Below are 25,385 nucleotides of genomic sequence, written 5' to 3' on the forward strand. Positions count from 1 at the left end.
CTAGTATTTTCTTGAAGATTTTTGCATGTATCTTTATCAGGGATATTGGTGTGTACTTTTACTTTTTGTTGAGTTTTGTCTGGTTTTGGTATCAGGGTGATACTGGCTTTGTAGAATGAGTTAAGGAGAATTATCTTCTCGTTATTTTGGGGGGAACAGTTTTGGGAGGATTTGTATCAGTTCATCATTGTGTGTTTAGTAGAATTTGGCTGTGAATTCTTCTGGTTCTATGTGTTTTCCATTGAGAGATACTTTCTTTTATTACTGCTTCAGTCACACCACTCACTACTGGTAGTATCTATTCTCTTATTTCGATGTGCTTAAGGCTATGATTTTTATATAACTAAAATTTAGACAAAATGTTAAAAATGAATTAAATAAAGTATTGCAAGTGTCTGGGAGTTCTACTGATGCTGTGGAGATATTTGGAAGAGTAATTTTTAAAAGAGTGGAAATATATGATATGGTTTGGCTGTGTCCCCATCCAAATCTCATCCTGAATTCCCACATGGTATGAGAGGGAACCGCTGGGAGGTAAATGAATTATGGGGGCAGGTCTTTCCCGTGCTGTTCTCATGGTAGTGAATAAGTATCATGAGATCTGATGGCTTTAAAAAGGGGAGTTTTATTCACAAGCTTTCTTTGCCTGCTGCCATCCATGTAAGGTGTGACTAGCTCCTCCTTGACTTCCACCATGATTGTGAGGCCTCCTCAGCCACTTGGAACTGTAAATCCATTAAACCTCTTTCTTTTGTAAATTGCCCAGTCTCAGGTATGTGTTTATCAGCAGTGTGAAAATGAACTAAATAAATATATACATATATAATATCTCATAATTTTGTTCTTGAAAAATTGGTATGTAGTAAAATTAAGATATTTGTATGTTTATTCAAATAATGATAATCAAATGAATTAAAGTAAAATGTAATTGTATTAAAACTATTCACAATCTGAATATACATTCACAAAATAAAGAGCAACTTAAAATAAAACATGATTTCACGTTTTTCAAAACATAGTTTTCTTCTCAAATATTAAATAACCTTTAAAATTAAAAACTAAGTAAAAAGAATAATAAATTAATAGTAATTTTTAAATTGAATAAAACAAGGTTGACATTTCATTTAATTTTTAATTTGAAATAATTTGCAATATAGCATTTTATATTATATTGCACCTAATATAGATGTAATATGGTGATGTTAATATTATATTATATACTATATATGTATATATTTTAATGCATGAACCACACATTGGAACCCTAGAACTATCTAAGAAATTGGACATATTTTGATATGTAAGAATATATTGTTTCTGTGCTATCTCAGATAAGGAAACTGACAATTTGGCTAAGTTGTGTTTGCTTTTATTTATGCACTGCACTGTCAAATTCTTTCTCAACTCCAAAGTAGCCTTCTTCTCCAACATCAGAAGCAGAACAACCACAAACATTTACAGAACTCAGATTCACTTGCCTTTTGTTTCAAGGACATAGGCACAGAGAAGTAGAGAAATATTTCTCCGTGGCCTGAACACTATCAGTCATGAGATCACATATATAAGGTTACTGGTTTATGTTGCAATACGGAATGAACACTGTACCTCAAGTCACAGAGGCATCCATGAATTGTTTAATACATTTATTCACTTTTTCCCTGTGAAGTCCTCTAAAGCAAGGGACTGTGGGAAAAGACCCTTCTTACCTTCATGATACTAAATCTGCATCACTGTGCTTATTGTAAAAGTCTTTATGAATTGCCTGAATGCTTAATTCCAAACAAAAGTCAGCCCATTGAAGGCAGAGACTGAAATTTTTCATTTTTATTAAGTAACAAATGCAGTGCCGGCTACAAGAACTCACTTAACGCAAACGCTTTAAAAAATGAATGAATAATTGAATGACTAGGTTAATATTATTGTGGTAAGTACCATCTAACTTCCAAAGAGGCTTAGAAAGCTTTCTTCTAGGACTTTAAATCATCTAACTTCCATAGAGGCTTAGAAATCTTTCTTCTAGGACTTTAAATCGCTATAGCATCATATTTTTCCCATTAATTCCCAGTGGTTATAGTTTACATCATTTAAATTCAAAAGTAAAAATGTGATTTTTTTTATACATCTTCACTCAGTAATGACAAGAAAAAATATTTTCTTGGTTTGGGCTAGCACATCATTTACATTCTATTTCCATCCATAAATATTAAGACATTCACCTTGATCTACATATATATAATTTTTATTGCTTAAAATCCGTTTACTATTTTATATAAAAATATTGTTTTTGATTTTTTTATGTTTACAGCTCAAACATATACTGCAAGACTACTAGAGGGCTTGCAATTTTAATTTAAGATGGACGTGGGAACTACTGCAATATCTATCTCAACGACTTTTTGAATTTTTTTGAAAAAGATCAGTGATTTTCTATGCAAATGTATATGAAACACACAAATGCACAAGTCCCTATGATGAAGAAATACTAGGAATATTCATAATGGAAAGTCTTTTTGTGTATGTCTGTGAATGTCCTGTATTATCAATAGGGCTTTTCAAGAGAATTAAATGATACCAGGCAAATTTTGTCTGCACTTTAGAAAAGTTTTCTTCTTAGATATTCAAAGAAAGCAGTTGTCAAATGTCCTCTTGCAAGTTCACCTAATGTATTGTTTCCACATGTGTTAAACTTATAGCTCACTGCTAACTTGGAGACAAGATGGTATCTTGTTGTCAAAGCTTTCAGTAATAGGCTGTTTAATTCATTTTACTATGGTGATGTTTGGGAAACATTTTTATTCAACAAATTATAAAAGATCACTTTACGCAAACTTGTAGTTTAACATTAGAGAATCTTTCCACTAAATAAAATCTAGATGTTTCATGTCTGTGCTTGAGATGAAATTTTAGAGCACATTCTTCGTCTTCATTTCTCAGTAAAATTTACAGACTTCTACATCTTTCAGTTTGGTCACAGACAAAAATCTAGATGAATACACACAGCATAAAATCCAGTACATGTTTATGTGTTGCCTACTCAGTGAAAAAGTTTTACTGTTTAGCTCATCACCTGTATTAGTCAGGGTTCTCTAGAGGGACAGAACTAATAGGATACATGTATATATAAAGGGGAGTTTATCAGGATAATTGACTCACACGATCACAAGGTGAAGTCCCCATAGTAGGCCATCTGCAAGTTGAGAAGCCAGTCCGAGTCCCCAAATCTCAAAAGTAGGGAAGCCAATAGGGCAGTCTTTAGTCTGTGTCCAAAGGCCCAAGAGCCCCTGGCAAACTACTAGTGTAAGTCCAGGAATCCGAAAGCTGAAGAACTTGGATTCTATTGTTCAAGGGCAGGAAGCATCCAGCACAGGAGAAAGATGGAGGCCAGAAGGCTTAGCCAATCTAGTCTTTCCATGTTCTTCTGTCTGCTTTTATTCTGGCTATGCTAGCAGCTGGTTAGATTGTGCCTACCCAGATTGAGGGTGAGTCTGCCTTTCCCAGTCCACTGACTCAAGTGTTAATCTCCTTTGGCAACACCCCCACAGACACACCCAGGAATAGTACTTTGCATCCTTCAATCCAATCAAGTTGACAACATTAACCATCACAAGTCTACCCTGTGTCAACTTGAACCCATAAACATCTCCTCAAAAAATGGGTTTTTCTTTTCTAACGTATTGTCAGGCTGCAAATTTTCTGAACTTTTATGCTCTGCTTCCCTTTTAAACATAAGGTCCAATTCCCAACCACATTGTTGTGAAAACACAAAACGTAATGCTTTTAACAGCACCCAAGTCATCTCTTGAATGCTTTGCTGCTTAAAAACTCCTTCCACCAGATACTCTAAATCATCTCTCTCAAGTTCAAAGTTCCACAGATCACTAGGGCAGGGGCAAAATGCTGCCAGTCTCCTTGCTAAAGCATGATAGTAGTCACCTTTGCTCCAGTTCCCAACAAGTTCCTCATGTCCATCTGAGACCAACTCAACCTGGACTTCATTGTCCATGTCACAATCAGCATTTTGATAAAAGCCATTCGACAAGTCTCTAGGAATTTTCCCACATTTTCCTGTTTTCTGAGCCCTCCAAACTCTTCCAACCTCTACCTGTTACCCAGTTCCAAAGTCACTTCCACATTTTCAGGTATCTTTACAGCAGCACCAACTCATGGTTCCAATTTACTGTATTAGTCTGTTCTCACACTGCTAATAAAGACATAACTGAGACTGGGAAATTTATAAAGGAGACAATGTTTAATGGACTCACAGTTCCACATGGGTGGGGAAGTCTCACAATCATGGTGGAAGGCAAAGGAAGAGCAAAGGCATGTCTTCCATGGTGGCAGGCAAGAGAGCATGTGCAGGGGAACTCCCCTTTATAATACCTTCAGATCTCATGAGACTCATTCACTGTCATGAGAACAGCACGGGAAAAACTCACCCCATGATTCAAATACATCCCACTGGGTGCCTCCCACAACACCTGGGGATTATTACAATTCAAGTTGAGATTTGGTCTTGGACATAGAGTCACCCTTGATACTTCGTATCTGATGATACAAAAAGTTTACATATTTTAAACCAAAAAATGGTCTGGGTATATACGCACTTGTCATTGTGGTACCTGCTTGTCATTAAAAAAAAAAAGTGATCTGTAGTTATAGCCAAAAGATGTCTTATGCATTCTCATGTTTCTCTCCCTCTCTCTCTCTTTCTTTCTCTCTCTCTCTCTTTCTCCTTTAACTTGACAAATTTTTCAATGTTAAGTATGTGCTAGGTGCTATTGTAGACTTCAAATGGTGGGGTTTGAATAAGAAACAAGGCAGAGATCCTTATATAATGGATCTTGTATTTGAAAGGCCAACAAGCTGTGCTATTAAGTAAGAAAATTTGTAGAAAAAATAAAGAAAGAGAATGATAGGTGTTAGCAAAAGAACTCAAGAGAGCAGAGAATGGAAAGTTTCTTCAGAGATGTGATGATGTCAGGTGGATAAACAGGAAGGGCTTCTCTCTGAAGTGACAGAAGGGATGGGCAGCTTTCTGTTTAAAACTGACCCTTCTACCAGTTCTCTGAATCTCATCCAGTTTTCTTGGAAATCTTCTTCTATTAATTTATTATTTCTCTAACTTGTATCTTCAACTCCTCCTCTGTACTGAACACCAGTGTATTTTTGCTTTTAAGCCTCCTTTTTCCCTTTTACTGGAAACATCAACCATTCTAAAGAGAACAATTCTTCCACCATCTCTAATTGTTTCAACGGCATTCTAAGTCATAGTTTTCCACCCCCTCTGGATTGTAGTAGGATGGTGCCTACTACGAGCCTGGCCAATTATATTTTATAGTCCTCTACTCATAGCTAATGTCTCAGAGATGGACAGATGAGCCTAATCTGATCAAAGTTCTCTAAGATTATATGTGTTCTGATGCTGTGAGAGCGATATTTTCTTACTTCTATGGAATGTGAAACAACATCATTTGGAGCCCTAGATTCTCAGTCAGTCCCATTCCTGAATATCGCTGATTTCTGATTCAGTACCTATTTTTTAATTTTCTTTAATTATTTGATATAAGTCTCTGCAACCAGAAGAGTCTTGAATATGTGTCCACTGCTTTGGTTTCGTCTTTCCATTATGTAGATATGCTCAATCCTTTCCTGTTAAAAGCAAAATAAATTACCTTTTCTGATACCATGTTCTTATCCAGATACTGTTTCTCTCTCTCTCTCTCTTATTCTCTCTCTCTCCCTCTTTCTCTTCTTTTACACTAAGTACTTAATAAAGTTCTATGCCCTTAATGTCTCTATTCCCTTATTTCACCATTTTATTTCTTATTTTATTAACTAGTCATTTTTCAGTCTGATATTGGTTCCCACCACAGAACTCTGAAATTATTTGTAACAAAATTATTGCTAATGACCTTGTTGAAAAATTGAGTGAACACTGCTCAGATCTTACTCCACTTGATGTGAAATACAGAAATATTTTGTGCTATTGCTGGTGAAGTCATCAGTCCTGACTTGGTTTTCCACTTACCTCTTTACTGACTCTCTCTCCTGATTATTGTTCACATTTATGTCTCTTACATATTTGGTGTTTCCTGTGGTGCTCTCTTTGTATCTCTTCTCTTGTGGTTCCTTCTCTATAGACTGTCTCAAGTTTCTTAGGGTTCCAATTGCCACATATTCTTCATGAATACAAAATCAACGTTTCCTGCCACTAACCTGAATTCAAAGATCCAGACACACATATATATTAAGGCTTTAAATATTTTATATACTTCAACAGGACCTTAAATACAATAGGTGCAAAACTGAGCTCATTATATTCTTTCTGTATCTCCATCCTGAGTTCCTCATCTCATTAAAGAGCACTACAGACCACCTGTGTTTCAAGCCAGACACTGGCATCTAAAAGGCAATTTAACTTAAGGGCTTTTCTGAGACCTAAATAACATAGAAATTACCTAACGGTTATCCTAGCCTAACATGCTCAATTAAGAGCATGAATGCAAGAAACATGCTCTGAAACAATAAAGAGAATATTACACATTTTAATAAATAAGGTTTCTTACTGTCACTCTCAGTATAAACATCCATTTTAAGAACAGACCTATTTTGAGAAATTGTGACATGCATAACATTCACCTTTCACTCAGATAAATAGGATCAAGGTCATTCCATCTCATTTATGTAGTGTTTCATTAAAAGAAAATCTCCACTTCCTCAGCACAAAACCCTTTCTACTTCCTAACACAGGCTGTAGCTGTGTTTGAAAAATCCCTGCTCATTCTTAAGATTGCTTGCCAACCATTGCCTTCTCAGAGAAGCCTCTGAACATTGATTCCTTCCCACTGAGGGCTCCCCCAGCTTCTGGTGCATTCCTCTGTAAGAATATTTATCATGTTGTACAGCTATTGTTTGTTTATGAGTCAGTCCCCTCCTGTATGCTTGGAACTTCTTGAATACGAGGACTTTGTCTTCACCACCACTACATCTCTAAATTTAAATTGATGAGAACTTTCTGTGAAACATGCACATTTTACATGGACTATAAAATCCTCCCTTTCCTAATTACAAACTTGTGAGCTGTGAGACATTCCCAGAAATCAGAGTGACTACAGTACTCAAAGAGATGCCTCCCTTATATTTCACAGTTGTATAGTAAACCAACATTTTTTCCTGTGTACCTCCCACCATATAAGAGATATATGTAAAATGGCATTTATCAATTGGGTCCTCATTTTGAATACCCACAAAGGTGTACATGGGATTGTCCTGACCATCTTCTTAGATTTAGAAAGTTTGTTGTGAAGATCATTTGCTTATCTCAGCTGTCTTTGATTTACTCTGTAGCTTGACTTTCAAATGGAATCTTCTGATTTGAGTTTATTTCATGACTAATGCTGTAAAATGCTGATTGCTTGAATTAAATCCTCTTTGCTCCTACAGCCACTTACACGCAATCACTAACAAAAGAACAAAACAATGTGAGCTTTCCAAGATTCAAAAGCACTCTGTGTAGTGTTTCCAGGTAGGCTAAATAAGAAATGACGGAAAGTGGTGGTAGAAAGGTGCTTAATCTCAGTATGCATCCATGAAGGGTGATTTCTAGGTCTTGGTTCATATTTTTGAATGTCTTTTATAAAATTATCAAAAATGTGTGATTCAAGAAATCCAGTCTACCCTTACAGCTCAATGACCTTCAATACGTTTATAAAAATATCCTTGTTTCCTATAGATAGCATAAAAATTACTATAAATTTATTATCTTAACAACACAAATGTTTTACATTATAGTTCTAGAGGTCAGAAGTCCAACAATGGTCTCCCTAAGCTTAAATCAAGTTGTCAGAAGTGAGGGATTCCTTACTACAGGTTCAAGGGGAGAATTCATTTTCTGGCCTTTTCCAGCTTCTAGAGGCCAGTCACTTCCTTGGCTCACAGCACCCTCCTCCATCTTCAAAGCCCACAATGCTGGGCTGAGTGCTTCTTACACCGCCATCTCTCTAGTTCACTCTTCTGCCTCCATCTCTCACTTAAAAATCTCTGGTGATCACACTGGGCCCACCTAGATTATACAGGGTAATCTTCCCATATCAGCATCAGTGCAGTAGAAAACTTGATTTAATCTGCAACATTATTTTCCTTTGCCATGTAACCTAGGTTCTGAAGGTTAAGACATCAACATCTTTCAGGGCTATTATTCTGCCTACCATAACATATGAGAAACATCTTGATTGAAAGCTACCAGACACAGGATACTCAAATAAATTTGAATTTCTCATAAATAGTATTTTCAGTGTAATTATGTGCAATGTAGTATTAGTAGATCTTAAATATGAGATATGTGAATATGAAAAAATTATTTGTCATTTATCAAAAATTCAAATTTAACTGGGTGTTTTGTATTTTTACTAATTTGAGCAATTGTACTAGGAATAAGTGAAGTAATCTTGGACTATATTCGGACACAAAAGGAACTAAAATAGTTTCTTGACTGCTTTTGATACTTACTACACTGTTATATTTAAAAGTAAAATTTATAAATCCAACCCTGTGGGGATTGTTAATAAAATGTAAAATATATTTTTCATGAAATAATATGTGCTTAAAATGTTATTTTATTAATTCTGTTAGTTGACAGAAAAAATTCATTTCACTTAATATTATGAGAAAGCGGGATACACAATTACACGCAAAGTATAATTTTTTTTTTTTTTTTTTGAGACAGAGTCTCACTCCGTCACCAGGCTGGGGTGCAGTGGTGCAATCTTGGCTCCCTGCAACCTCCACCTCCTGGGGTTCAAGCAATTCTCCTGCCTCAGCCTCCCGAGTAGCTGGGACTACAGGCGCCCACCACCATGCCTGGCTAATATTTGTATTTTTAGTAGAGACGGGGTTTCACCATATTGGCCAGGCTGTTTTCAAACTCCTGACCTTGTGATCTGCCCGCCTCAGCCTCCCAAAGTGCTTGGATTGCAGGCGTGAGCCATCCCTCCCAGCACAGTATAATTATAGCAACATAAACAAAAGAGGTTAGGCCCATAAAGATAATAGAAGCAAATTGGCCAGGTGTGGTGGCTCATGCCTGTAATCACAGCACTTTGGAGGCCGAGCTGGGTGGATCACCTAAGGTTGGGAGTTCAAGAGCAGCCTGAGCAACATGGAGAAACCCTGTCTCTACTAAAAATACGAAATTAGCCGGGCGTGGTGGCACATGCCTGTAATCCCAGCTACTCAGTAGGCTGAGGCAGGAGAATCGCTTGAACCCAGGAGGTGGAGGTTGCTGTGAACTGAGATCGTGCATTGCAATCCAGCCTGGGCAACAAGAGCGAAACTCCATCTCCGAAAAAATAAAAAATAAAAATTATAATTATAATAGAAGCAAATACTTCAAAATGTTGAGAGGTTGGTCTTTCTTGATGGGAATAGGGGCAATTATTTTAAAATTTCTTTTTTTAATGTTACATAATAATTGCACATATTTATGGGAACATGGAAAATACTGATAAAAACATACAATGTGTAAAGATCAAATCAAGGTAATTGGGATATCAATTCCCTTTTTTGTATTTTTCCCTTAATTTCTTTAATGTATAGCATTCATTGTCTAAAAATATAATAAGATATCCTGTGAGCAGATAATGGTAGTGTTTATCCTGCTTCTCAGAGTAATATTATTTTTATGACAGAGCTAGTTAGCCTATATTGGATTAATAAAAGAAAAATTAACATATGCTCCATTTATTCACTATTTGTGAAAGAAAATATTATGTATTGTGCATTGCCGTCATTTCACAAGTATTTTACACTTGATTCTGTCCAAAAGTAAGGAGTAAAAATGTAGATTTTGTTTCTTTTAAAGTAAATGTATTGAAATGCCTATTGGTTTAATAATACTTGAGAAAACACGTCATATTGTGGGTATTTAAAGTTGGATACAATCATGCAGATAGAAGTGGCAGGAATCAGTGTCGTACAACTTCAATGCCTTTGCTAATTAGCAACATTTGTGAGAACCTGGTCATTTCCAGAAACTTGCTCTTTTGATTAATGCCTTGAAACTAAAGCCAGCTGTTAATTATGTTAACAACCAATTCCTTGGGAATCATCATAATCCATTTTAATGGACTGACAATTATTATTAATAAAATCCAGAGATCTGAAGTGTCACAAACTTGAAAATTCAGCTTTGTTGTGCATTGGGGTATAAGATGTGTGTGAATGCAAAGAATAACAAAACTGTCCTTATTTATTTTTTTTAACGAAGAAAGTAGGTTTTTTCCTAAATCTGTGAGTAGTTCTTACATTGTACTGTTTAATTAAGCTTCCTTACATGATGCATAACAGCCAGCTACAGAGTGGAAAAAGTAATTCAAAATTAGTTGCTTGGCATATTTCAGAAAAGAAAAGGGATGTTAGACTTTAGTGAGAAACATAAAACAAACAAAATCAGACATTGTGAGCATAAATTCGAGAGAAAGGTCATTGAAAAAGGAAAGAAACTAGAAGAGTCTTAGACGAGGGTGTAGGAGAACTTGGTGTTTCTCTTTCTTCCCTCACCTTTACGCACCTTCTATCATTTGCCACTTCTAGTTATTTGTTTTTTGTAAATGTATCAAGGGCCGAATGACATGCAAACCACCGATATCATGGACAATGTCACATGCATTAGTTCCTTTTCGCTGAAATTACTGGCTATAATTATAATTATTTTCATACATTTGAAAAAGATTGAAGTAAAATAATTAACTTATCCCATTTTGCATTTCTAGTTAACAGATCTATATCAATGGCATTACATCATCCATTTATTCATTCGTTCATGTATTTTTTAAATTTTAGACTGTGTCTCATTCTGTGGCCCAGGCTGGAATGTAGTAGGGCAATCTCAGCTCACTGCAGTCTCCACCTCCCGGGTTCAAGTTATTCTTCTGTCTCAGCCTTCCAACTAACTGGGATTACAGGTGTGCGCCACCACGCCCCAGCTAATTTTTGTAGTTTTAGTAGAGATGTGGTTTCCTCATGTTAGTCAGGCTGGTCTTGAACTCCTGACCTCAGATAATCCACCCACTTTGGCCCCCCAAAGTGCTGGGATTACAGGCATGAGCCACTGCCCCTAGCCTGGTTCATGTACTTACTAACTCCTTTGTTTATCCGACATTAATTATTGAACTCCTACAAAGGTGCTGTTGTAAGTGCTACAGATACAGAGAGGTCAAGAAAGATACAGCCTTGGCTTTAGGGAGCTTATGGCATGCTGAGTGGAGGACAGCAGACATGAAAGTAAGTGAATACACACATAATTCAGGTAATGCTAATTTGGTAGTAAGAATTGCAAAGGAAAAAAAAGGACAATGTGATAGAGAATCAAGAGGGGATGGGAAAGGAATGATAATTTAGATGGGATAAACAGTGGAAGATTCCCTGAGGATGTCACATTTGTACAGAAACCTGAATAACTAGAAGGAATCAGCTAGGCAAAATCCTGGCAGAACAACATTCTGGGCAGAGGGTGTTTAGCACACCGCCTCTAGTGTGGAAAGGCATTTAAGTTGTTTGAGGGACGAAAAGAGACCTGTGGCTGCTTATAGTGAGCAACAAAGTGGAGAATGACAAAATTGGAGCTGTAGATCAAAGACCAGATGTCAACGGGCCTCATAGGCCATAGGAAGGGTTTGTTCAGATTACAGTGGAAAGTGACTGATGTGTTAAGCAGGTCAACGGCATCTGAAATTAACACATTCCTAAGAGCAAAGATTTTTCAAATGGATAATGGCAGAAGTAATTGATGGAATATACACAGGAGTAGGTTTTGAAAGCAAATCAAATGTTTTCCTCATCTTTGTTTTTCAACAAAACACCTCTAACATCCAACAAAAAAGGATTTTGATATTTCATTAATATACATATAATTTGTCTAATACTCTTTTTTTGTGAAGCTTATTGATTATTCAAAAATGTCTCTTCAATTGCAGACACTCAGTCATATACTGTATTACTCATCTATCCTAACCAGTCTGTCTCTGATAAAAAAGGGAAGTTTCCCAGTATGGATCTTCAAGGCTGTCAATACAAATGGGGTGTTAGAATATGGCAAAGATCAGGGGTTTTCAGATATTAGGCAAAAACTGTGCCTAAAGTCTCACTATAGGCTTATTTTCTATTTATACTGCCTCCTTGATGAGTTTGGCCTCCAACCTTACTTGCTGTCTTTGCATCACTTTTTTAACATTCAAAGGCCTTTGATAAGCATCCACCTATTAGAAAGAGCCCCAGCCAGGCGTGGTGGCTCACGCCTGTAATCCCAGCACTTTGGGAGGCCGAGGTGGGCAGATCACGAGGTCAGGAGATCAAGACCATCCTGGCTAACACGGTGAAACCCCATCTCTACTAAAAATACAAAAAAAATTAGCTGGGCGTGGTGGTGGGCACCTGTAGTCCCAGCTACTCGGGAGGCTGAGACAGGAGAATGGCGTGAACCCGGGAGGTGGAGCTTACAGTGAGCCAAGATCGCACCATTGCACTCCAGCCTGGGCAACAGAGCCAGACTCCGTCTCAAAAAAAAAAGAAAGAAAGAAAGAAAGAGCCCCAGTGGGAGTTTGGGTATATTATAGGAGTTAAAAAATAACTTCCCATGAAATCCTTTATTGAACACATGAAACAGGAACATAACTAGAACCCAAGTTCTCTATTTCTTATAGTATGTACTTTCCATTACACCAACAGGTCTATTTTGCTTTATATTTATGGAAACCCAGGCACATCCACTTGTCAGTGCTTGGCACAGACAAGTGGCACATTGCCTTTTCTTATTAATGTGAAGAATGAGCCAAATGGCTTCCTTAGCCTATGTATCCTTAGCTACGTATAGCCTATCTATCGAGATCTAAAATAGGCATAAAATACTATAACTTTTGTAGCTTTAAAGAGCTTAGGAAAACATTTTGTGTAGTACACACACACAGACACACACACATACATATATTCAATGCTGTGTGTGAATTAGACTTTTCAAATCTTTCAATGAATTTGTCATAGATCATTGTTTCATAGAAATATAAATAAAAAGGATAAGAATCTCAGATAAATTCTGGAAAGATTGTTGAGCCCAATTACTAAATGATGTGCTGTTATATTTGATATATGGTTGTTCTTTTGCCATGGTTAGAACAAAAGTAGAATTCAATTCGATATTTGAATAATATGTAAGTATTGGGGCAAGTTTTTCTTCAATGCTATTTGTGATAAGTGTGGTGTAGGTGAGAGTAAGACCAATGTCTTGCTTTTGCAGGAAAAAAGAAAAACACACTGACTGGGATATAGCAGTCCTGAATGCCAATTTGAGACAAATTCCAGCAAGCAATGTGATCTAGGTGAAAATATTGGATAGCTGTAAGTCCTCAGTTATCCTTCTGTATAATGAGGCAGTAATAAGAAAGTCTTTCTAAAATCTCTTTGTTTCTATAATTCCATGATGTTTCAGAATTAGGAAGAGCCACAGATTGTCAAGCTGGCCCTAATTGTGCAACCAACTAATTGTGTGACTTTATTCCGTAATTCCTCCCTTTCTGAGCTCAAGTCATTTTCTCTATACACATGAAGGACTATGACTTGCAATTTCCCTTGCAGATTAAAATTCCATTTAATGACCAGAAAAAGGATAAGGCTTTCTGCATTATATTGTTTGTATACTGGCAAGATTACTTTGTGCTGCCTGTTTTCTCAGACCTCTTGCCCATCAAATGTGTGGGTTTATAGGTTGAGCATCTGGCATTTGCCTAGTGCATGATGACATAAGAAAAGATATCATACTCAGGAAAGTGTATGGACAATATAAAGGAGATGAATGTATATTGTTTTAGGTTTGAAAAAATTTCCTGAAAAGATTTAAATCACACAATGATACCAATGCATTTCAAATTGTATAGCATTGTCTGAGTATAAAAAAGTATGTAAGTGTTCTCTACTTATAAAAATAATAAATTATTTTTTACAGATTTTTGAAACTACAAAAACCACAAGTATAACTCACTTCTAATTCTGTGATCTGTGACAATCTGTATTATATTGGTACACTTCTGCTCTGTATTTTTATATTTGTGTATACATTGGATTACAATGTAAATGTTTAGTATCAAATTCAGCAAAAATATTTTAAATATTTTTGGCACATCAATGCTCTTTTAAATATATTTTTAAGTATCTTTCTCAGCATTAAACAAACTTACCCTTACATCATTGTTTTTTCCTCATTTATTTTCTATGATTCTAAATTATCACCTTATTATTTCTAAATTCCTTTTCATTATATTCTATTTTAGCATTGCCATATTATATTATACACAATTTATTTCTGCATCAGACATTTACTAGGCACTTTCTAGCTTTCAATGTTCCTGATAGTGTTAGGTTCTGGGATACCTGATGATGAGTATATAGTAGCTGTGTTTGAAGAATTTACACCTTAGCTAGAGGAAAAACATGCAAAGAATATAACAGATAACATTGTAAAAATAATAAAAATAGAGGCCTAGGAGAACAGAAAATAGAGAGAACTTATATCTATCCAGTAATGTTTGGGGAAGCAAGCAAAGAAATAAAGTTAGAACTCCATCTGAAATAAAAAGTGGGAGTTGATCAGACCAAATTTGTGGAAAATGCATATATGCAAATACATAAGGGAAAGCCCATTATGACCAGGGAAATGTCTAGAATTACCCAGACCAGCTGAACCAAAGGCTTAGGAGGAGATAACTAGTAATGAGCTAATAAAATAAACTAGAACCAACCAGAGACCACAGGTATCATGGGAATGATTTTGAAAAAAAAAATCTAATCATAAAGTTAATGACTAAGATAACATTTACAGCATGTTTCCTTTGGGCCAAATACTGTGCTTACCACTTAATCCTCTGAGATCACCACTATTACTATACTCCTCTTAAATATGGGAAATGGAGTCACAGAGAGAATGATTAACTCAGCAGTACACAGGTAACGGTGAAGCTGGAGCTTAACCTCAGTGCCACCTGACACCATTGCAGCGTTCTTAGCAATCCACTTAGCTACAGCTCCCTGATGCCTCTCCATAGGTCACAGCACAGTATCAAAGAAATATAAAAGTAGAAGTGCAAACCCATGATTTACAGAGATTTCTTTATTAGGAGGAAAATTCTTGTTTCTTCCTCTGGCAATCTCCCTTGCCTCCAATACTGTAGCATCTTTGAATTACAATAAAGATAACTCTTTTGATTTATATTTAGCTGAATTTACTTCCCAGAACACGACTGAAGAAAGTTTCCTACAATTGTTTAAAGCTTTAGTTTTTGACCACAGGCCAAGAAAAGTGCTTTTCTTATCAACTTCTCTCATCATTTTTTCACTGGATCATCAAACGGATACCCTCATTTTTCCTGTGATATCCATTTATTTATACTAACACTACTGTTCAGTGGCTTCATCTACGGATATAATGGAATATTTAAATGATATTGAGCAGGGGTTGAATGCCATAATTTCAGGGCCAAGCCTATTTTTACTTGAGGACCTTGACTAGTTACATGAGCCACTGGGAAATTCATTAGCTCTCAGTGGGATGGCTTCCATGGTAGGCAGGCAGGAGATGAGCTCTGGGTGAGTTTCTTGGAATCTTTAGCTAATCATCTATTTCTCAGAGACCAGGATGTGTGGGTAAAGCTTTGTCAATCTTCTTAAACTTAACCTCAACTTTAAGTCTTCTTTCTCTTCGTCTGTTTTAACCTACTGGATTATTTCAAAAGCACTTGGGGGATTTGTTACACTTGGTGGACCCTGTAGCTTACTGTAGATATAGACATCTGAATAACGTGGAAAATGCCCAAGAGAAGGCAATGGAAGTGATTAAAGAGTTGGGAAGTAGATCATAAAGGAAAACTAGAGAAGTCATGGAGAAATGAAGAGGAAAGGGTGCTTAATATATCTTGATGTTCTGGAGGGATGTTTTACAGGTGGAGGCAATGAATTTGTTTCCTTCCTTCTCATTACCAAGGGAAAATGAACCATGCTAATGTAGAAGTATAAGGCATTAAGATGTGAGTTTATAGATATGTACATAAAGCAAATATTATAATCAAAGCACCAAGGAAACATGTTCTAGTATATTTCCCTGAAGTTTGTTTTTTCTTAACATTGTAATTTATTAGATTTAATTAATACAAATATATGCCTCAAGAACTCAAGCACCATAGAGATAGAGATAAATAAGCCATTCAGTAGTCTGCAGAAAATAGTACAGGAAAATATGTATAGGAATAGCAGAGGAAAATATGTATACGAATGTGTATAGGAATAGTAGAGGAAAATATGCTTTGGATAAGTGCTAAAATAGACATAACTAGAAGACAAGATGGCAGCACCAATATATCCAGTACATAGTTGGAAACTCAAGGTTAGAATCATCATCTAAAAATAAATATGTGTCAATCATCAGATTAGAGGTGATATTTTGAGGAAATCGCCAAAGAATAGTCAATAAGCACCAAATCTAGTTTTAGTGATGTTAATCATATGATCAGACACTAATTTGTGATTACAAAAATATTTTTCCCAGCAAATCCATATATGTAAATATTGTAGATATGTATTTTATTTTTAATGTATGTTGTCTCAGTTTTTTGTGCATTAATAGGTATTGAAAAGGAAAAAAATAGTGTTGGTAATTCCAAGTAGGAGCAGCCAGGCAGTGCATGTTGAGATGCTTCTAAAGTTGAGCCCATGTACCAAGTGAAACCATAATGGAGAGTGTAAGGTGCAATTCTTTCACTTTCAGGAGCTGATAATCCACCTGGGAGAGAAAACAAACATTTATAAAGTTCAAAGTGGTAAAAGACAGCTTATTTTAACACATGGCACCAGAATTCATAAGGTGGAAGGGGCATATTATTTACATGGTTTTGAAAAAATGAAACATCTCCCTTTCAAATGTTGAGGAAGATTTTGCTACAGTAGAGTATTTGAGATCTGCAAGAGGAGAACTTTGCTATTTTCTTTGAGGGAAAAATGTAGCGTGGGAGGATGTTGAGAATAGAGGTTCAAAAAAGGGATAGAAATTGTAGGTAATCTATCTTAATAAAAAGAAAAGCCAAGTAATATGATGGTTATTGTTAATAATGATATGTTTAGTCAATTCAAAATTATCTGTTTATAATTCCCACATCTTTCTTCCAACTAGAAAAAAATAAGTATTCTCAATGTAATTTTCAAGCGTTGTCAGTGACAAAATAGGAAATTCAGATGAAACCTCTTGTTGAGAATTTTTTTAGACAGGCAAATGAGTGTTTTTTCTGCTCAAAGACATCCAGAAGCTAAAAAGACAGTAAGGATAACAGGGCCAGGATTCAGGAAAAGCTGGTTCCATGCTTGTCCTAGTGGTACTTGCCAATTGCAGAAGAAAATAGTGAGAGCCTAACAGAGATCTTGATAGTCTTATGAGCTGAGAGATCTAAAATGTGGGGTCCAAGGCCAACCATAGGTAGGTGCATGATAAAACCCACACAAGTTAGGTTGGGACCCTGAAAGACTATGTTTTTAAAGAAGAGGCCGGGCGCGGTGGCTCACCCCTGTAATCCCAGCACTTTGGGAGGCCAAGGCGGGCGGATCACAAGGTCAGGGGATCGAAACCATCCTGGCTAACACGGTGAAACCCTGTCTCTACTAAAAATATAAAAAATTAGCCGGGCGTGGTGGCGGGCGCTTGTAGTCCCAGCTACTCGGAGGCTGAGGCAGGAGAATGGCGTGAACCTGGGAGGCGGAGCTTGCAGCCGAGATCGCGCCACTGCACTCCAGCCTGGGTGACAGAGCGAGACTCCATCTCAAAAAAAATAAAAAAATTAATAAAAATAAAATAAAGAAGGGATGAACCGCAAGTAGAAAAATTCTAGCATGGATGAAACCAGCTTTAACTCTTACCAATCCCTAAAATAGGACTTAGGTCGTATGGCATCACCAGTGCCCCTAGCCTCCTTGCAGAAGACAGGGGAAATGCATCTATTCTGAAGAAATATAGCATCATCTTAAGTTTCAAATTATTTGTACAATCTGTTCACATACAGTGTACAGCAGTCAATGAAAGAATCACCAGACACATATAAACCCCAGAAAAATACAGGGATAGACAGGGATTCCAGGTAATGGAATTATTTGACATAGAGGTTAAAATAACTATGCTCAGTACATTAAGTAATAAAAGATAGGATGGATTATTTGGACATAGAACTGAAATTGTTTGAGGAATAAAAGAACTAAATAGTAATCCTGGAGCTGAAATACATGATATCAAAAATTAATAATTCAATGGACTGACTTAACAGAGTACTTAGCACTGAAGAAGTTACAATACATTAAGTAATAGGTCAGAAGAAAAATTAAGAAATGATGGAGGAATGAAAAAGATAGACTAAAAGACATAGTGAATAAAGTAGAAAAAAAATCACGTTTAATTGGAGTCCTAGAAGGAGAGGAGAGAAAAAAAAATATGACAAATAATATATTAAAAAATTATAACAGAAAAATTTACAAGCTTTCAAAAACCTCAACTCATAGGATGAAAAGACTGCTATAAAACTTCCAGCTTTGACATAATAAGTACATTCCAACATCACCGTTTCACAAACAACAATAAAAACCATAGACAATTTACTAAAACAACTCACCAAATGCTATAATAGTTGGAGAAAAGGAAGTCTACCTAGGAGTCGCAGGACTTGAGGAACAACACAATGGAATTTCTTTTCTGCAGCTACAGATGCTATGGGCAGTACCCAGTCTTTATTGACAATTCTGCAATAACAAGGAAATGCACCCCCTCATAACAATAGAGTTGAGGGATGAATTCAGAGAGGATGAAGTTGCAGGATTGTCAAACTCTTTATGAGCCTGAATTCCCCAGCAGACCTCTGAGTGACCCGAGCATAAAAATGACAAGAAACAGCAAAGCAAAAGAGTGGAGAACTGAGCCCTGGTCTGGAACATCACCCAGGATTCAGGTAAGCCTCTGGCAAACACAAATGAGGCAGTCCGAATTAGCACTGCAAAGGCTTTGAAAACCAAACTGACATTTGGACCACAACCCACAAAAGTAGACAAGTGTATGTATTTTGGAGCTAAATAGGCTTACTGCCTGCTAAATAGAAGATGCAAATCAGAGCCACAGTCTTGTAATATAATTGTTATAATGTATAGTATAATTCAAAATTATTCATTTTAGCAAGAGCCAATATAATATTGATATCAACTTAAAAGACAATTAGCAGATACTAAAACTGAGATGACACAAATGTTAAAATTATCTGACAATGATATTAAAGCAATGTCGTGGACTTCATGATTGTGCCACACAAATTAAATGGTTTAAGCCCTAACTAACCCCTAATGTGATGGTATTTGGAGATGGGGCCTTTGGGAGGTAATTAGCAACAGAATATATCATGAGAATGAGGTCTTGGTATGACAGAATTAGTGTCCTTATAAAAAGAGACACCAGAGAGCTTCTCTCTTTCTCTCTGCCCTGTGAGGATATAGCCAGAAGGCGGACACCTACAAGGGAGTAAGAAAGCCCTCATTAGAGCCCAACCAGGCTGGCACCCTGATCTCAAACTCCCAGCATCCACAACCACGAAAAATACATTTCCATTGTTGAAGCTTTTCAGTCCATGGTGTTTTCTTATGGTAGCCCACTGTGACTAAGATAAGCAACTAGCTTAAAAATGTTCCAGAAAACAATTACAAACCCTCTTGCCACAAGCTTTTTAAAATAGGTAGTCTTGGTTAAAAAAAATAGAAGGTGTAAGGTCGAACTAAATGAGAATTTTAAACTAAAAATACATTAAAAAACTACAAAAAAACTAACCTCACAATTGTGTGCAATAACAGAATGGAGATGAGAGGATAAAATGTAATAAATTGGAAAATCTATCAAAATAAATCGTCCCTGAAAAATAGAAAGTAGATGGAAACTAAAATTTACGAAACATTGCAGATAACAGAGAGCTCAGGAACAATAACAAAGGAGCTGACATTAATGTAATCAATGTCCCAGAAAGAAAAGAAAAAGTGTAGGATTAAAAAGCTATCTGTGCGATATTGGCATAAGGAGAGATGTACAGAATAATAAAACAGAATAGATTCTACACATACAGCACACATATAAAGTCAATTCATTTTGGTCAAAAGTACCAAAGTATTTTAATGAAGAAATAAAATTATTTTCAATAAATGGTACTGGAACTAGATAACCATATTTTTAAAAATTAGTAACCTTAATCTTTACCACCTACCAAATGAAAAAGTTAATGTGAAATGAAACATAGAAACGAAAGCAAACATCAAAGGAAATCTTTATAATCATGTGGTAAGCAAAGTTTGTGTTTTTCTTTAAGACAGAGATTCTAAACCCATAACTGTAAAGAAAAAAAATAGTAAATTGTATTTCATCAAAATTTTAAAAAACTCTGCTTTTAAAGAAACACTATGAAGAAAATGAAAAGACAAGCTTATAAAACACACACACTGGGTGAAAATATTTGTAAAACATTTTTCTAAGAATATACTTTATCCAGATTACATAAACAACTTATAATAAAAAGAGAAGACAACACAATTTTTAAAATGGGCAAAAATGTGAACACTCTAGCGAAAAAGAAACACAAATGGCTAATCAGCACATGAAAAAGTACTCAACATTAGTTATCAAAGAAATGAAAATTAAAACCACAGGATGCATCAATATTCACTAAAAGAGCTAAAATTTAAAAAAGACTGACACTAGCAAATTTTTCCAGAGATATAAAGACACGCAAATTATTATGTATTGCAAGGGAAGAATAAAATGTGAAAAAGACATTGGAGAACCTAAGAACTACTTTGGGTGTTTCTTATAAATTTAAACGTACAACTTCGGAATGACAGAAATTTCCTTCCTGGATACCTATTAATAGAAATGCAAGCATATATGGACACAAATATCTATACAACAATGGTTGTAGCAGCCTTTTTCATCATAGTTCCAGGTTGGAAACAACTCAATTGTCCATCAGTAGGTGAAAAGATAAACAAACTTGAATTCGTTCAATCAAATTACTAATGACCAAAAAAGAAACAGCATGTATGGCTCTCAAAGGCTTTATGATGAGTGAATGCAGAAAGATACAAAAGGGGCCTGCTGTATTTTCCTATATACAGAAATATTAGAACAGGTTAAACTAATTGCTAGTGGTAGAAAGCAGATCTGTGTTTGCTTCATCTGTAATGAGATTATGGAGACTGATATAAAAGAGGACAAGAAACTCAATGGGATGATGAAATGTTGGTTTTCTTGATAATGGTGGTAGATACATTTTTCAAAATTCATCAAACTTGTATGCTTAAATGGATACATTTTATCAAATATAAATTATATCTCAACCAAGTTATACATGCATATTGATGTATATATGCTTAAATATATATAATGCATATGACTTGATGTGTGTGTATGTGTGTGTGTGTGTATAGCTTTCCAGAAAGAAAGAAATGAAAATTTTGTCAGTGTGCCCTGAAGAAAGATTTTTTTTAGGAAGAAATTATTCTATAATGTCCAATACTACAATTCACCACCCAAAATAAGAAAACTAAAAAATGCCCATAGAATTGAATACAATTAAAATCACAAAAATAATTATTGCATTACGTTTTTCTCAGTTATGCATTCTTTCGCCTCCATAACTTTTTATCTTAAAACAAAATTATTAAATGCAGTCAGGAATACACTATTTAGGGGTCTTTATATTAGCAATTGATGAAGTGGTGTTTTATTTTCTAAGGCAACCAATTTTCTCCTGATGTGACAATTTTGTAAAGCTGAATTGTTATTTTAAGGTGTTCTTAAAATTTAAATATATTTGTATGTGTCATAGACTCGTATGGAAGTAATATATTTTATTTTCTTCTGCAGCCAGAAAGATGGTTATCAATGCTAATATCCTTTTGCTGAAAAAATAAATCAGAACAAGCTTCTAGATTTCGTAAAGTTGTTGCTTCACTATTAACCTGCCTGTAATATTATTTAACAGGGACATTTTTACATCTTAATTGGCTATTAAATATTTGGGGAGAAAGGAACTGCAAATTTGATGTAAATGATATTTGAGAAATGTGTCCTTTAGTGGCAATTAATTATTTCAGTCCTTGGTAATTTTCATAAGTCTCTAGAGAGAAGTGGGGAAAAGTCTATTTCCTTTTCTTCTTCTTTTTTCTTTTTTTTTTTTTTAAACATCTGTATTTGGGGTAATGTTCCCTTCTAAGTGAAATTGTATTGCTGATTTCACAATCCCCGAAGTTTTGATTTTTTTTTTTTTAAAGACGTACATTTCAAAGATAATTTGAGATTTCCAGGTCATTACATTTCTCCCTTGTTTCCTTTGGTATAAATGGAGTAAATACCCTGAGAATATTAAATAACAAACACAAAATATGTACGCAAAATTAATCCCCATTTTTCGTATGTAGCTAGCAATGGCATATACTCCGCAACTCACATTTTTACTTCAAACAGATTTATTAACAAAATTTGAAGGGCTTAATAATTTTCAAAGAAAAAATATTGCCTCTGGGAGTCAAGGGCCTTTTGTGTTCTGAGCCAAACCTGTCTTCTGTGTTCCAGATACCTCTCAGCTTTCTGGTGGGAGTTTTGCAACATGCCGTTTTTATTAAGGATAAGAATCATTGGATCAAATGTGGACGTAAACCCAAATTAAAAAAAAAGAAAATTAACAATATGTACTTGAAAAACATTTATTTTATTTCTCAAGTACCATTTGTTCTTTATTTGAACAGTTTTAAATTTCCTGTAGTTGTGCAGAGAGCAAATTCTATGCTGGTCACCAATCATGGTAGCATACCTATTGAGTTTAGCCAGTTTTACTGTGTTTGACACATACAAATCAGAATTCTTTGTTTTTCTTTTCCCCCAGTAATTCAGAAAAAAATAATAACAAAAGGTAAAAAAAATGAATAAATTTATTCTTCCCCAACCCACATTCTTTCCTCACCTAACGCAGCCCCATCACAAATGTCACAAATCTTAGCATATGTTGAATATCTTGGCCTTTTTCTAATTAAAGGTGGCTGCCCAATTCCCAAGGCAGTGCAAAAACCCTTCAGGTCCTAAAAAGAAATGACTTCCAAATCGAAAAGCTAGTAAATAAGTCAGTTTGGGACCCAAAGCAATTATCATTACAAGGAAGTATCTTGTTTAAAGTCTATCTTGAGTTAGCTAGTTTTGGTCTTCCAGTAACTTGGAGGCAGACAGGCAGCAATTTCAATCCCAAACATATACAAATGCAATTTCTCCATATTGTGATGATGTTTAGTTGAAAGTACTTGTGCTAGAAAAGCCTAAACAGCAACTTGTGTTTGTTACTTGCAAAAAATCTGAGGATAATGAAACAAATTTGTTCTAAACTGCATATAAATAATTCTAATTATACTTGCATTGCCAGGCATTTTAACTGGTTATATAATACTATTCAATTGATGATCTGAGTGTTTATTAGATGCAAAGTACTGTGTTAAACTTCAGAAGGGAAAGTATTATCAAGGTGGTTAAAGTACACAGAACTTGAAATTTGCAAAAGAAGGAGACAGAATTCCAGAGCATAAGGCATGAGAAATTCTTAGGCCTTATGCTCTGTGTGAAAGGCACAGGGCCTTGGGGATATTAGCAGGAGAAACAAGAGCATATGGAATCGGGGAAAGGGAGAGGTGATGAGGAAAGATTTCGTGGAAAACATGATGTTCCAGAAGGTCTTTGTGAGCCAACATTATTTCCATAAGCAATGTTGAGAAAACAGGGCTTTCTAGGAAGTAAAAGAGCATGGTTAAAAGCCTGGAGGTGGAAGAGCTTGGGGGTATGTTGTGAAAGTATAAACCATATGGTTTCAAAGGAGGAGAGAACATGAATAAGGTAAAAATAGACAATGTTTCTCCACTCAAACTGTGACGAATATGTGAAATTTCCTATTTTCAAGACCTGGGCAGTCAATAAAGTATTTTTAGCAGAGAATAATAGGAATAAGTCTCCATGAAGAATAGTAGATTGAAGGTGGTAGGGGCAGAGGTAGGAGGAGTTGTGAATCACTAGCGGTGACTGAAGCAAGAGAATTAGATAAAATGAATGACCGGTTAACTCTCAAGCCCTTGGAATGGCAGAAGAGGAGTATTGTGAATTATTGAAATTCATATTTGAATTACATAAAAGGCATAATACGAAAAACTCACAAAATGCTTAAGATGGTAAAAGAGGGAGAAGAAGGAAATTCTTGTAACTTAAAGTTTAAAAATTTGGCAAGATGCAACCTGAAGTAGGTTGGGATGTCGCCTCACCTGGGAAGTGCAAGTGGTTGGGGGAATTCCTTTTCCTAGCCAAGAGAAACTGTACCAGGAGGAACGGTGCATTCCAGCCCAGATACTGTGCTTTTCACAGGGTCTTCACCACCAGCAAACCAGGAGGTTATCTCTGGTGCCTGGCTAGGCTGGCTCAGCAGGTCCCACTCCCACGGAGCCCAGCAAGCTAAGATCCACTGGCTTGAAATTCTCCCTACTAGTACAGCAGTCTGAGGTAGACCTGGGAAGGTGTCAGGAGAGGGGCATTCGCCATTGCTAAGGCTTGAATAGGAGGTTTTACCTTCATAGGGTAAACAAAGACACCAGGAAGTTGGAACTGGGTGGAGTCCATAGCAGCTCCCTGGGACAGAGCACCTGGGGGAAGTGGCAGCTGATTTCAGCAGACTTAAATGTCCTTGCCTGACAGCTCTGAAGAGAGCAGCAGCTCTCCCAGCACAGTGTACAAGATCTGATAAGGGCAGACTGCCTGCTTGCTCAAGTGGGTCCCTGACCCCCTTGTATCCTGACTGGGAGACACCTCCCGGCAGGGGTCGACAGATACCTCATACAGGAGAAGTCTGGCTGGCATCTGGCAGATGCCCTTCTGGGACAAAGCTTCCAGAGGTAGGAACAGGCAGCAATCTTTGTTGTTCTGCAGCCTCTGCTGGTGATACCCAGGCAAACAGGGTCTGGAGTGCACCTCCAGCAAACTCCAGCAGACCTGCATGACAGAGGCCTGACTGTTAGAAGGAAAACTAACAAACAGAAAGGAGTAGTATCAACATTACCAACATCAAAGACCAAAGGTAGATAAATCCATGAAGATGGGGAGAAACCAGCACAAAAAGGCTGAAAATTCCAAAAACCAGAGTGCCTCTTCTCCTCCAAAGGATCACAACTCCTTGCTAGCAAGGGAACAAAACTGGATGGAGAATGAGTTTGATGAACTGATGAGTTTGATGAATGGATAACCATAAACTCTTCTGAGCTGA

This window comes from Pongo abelii, chromosome 3 (assembly GCF_028885655.2).
Source record: "Pongo abelii isolate AG06213 chromosome 3, NHGRI_mPonAbe1-v2.0_pri, whole genome shotgun sequence".
Lineage (NCBI taxonomy): Eukaryota > Metazoa > Chordata > Mammalia > Primates > Hominidae > Pongo > Pongo abelii.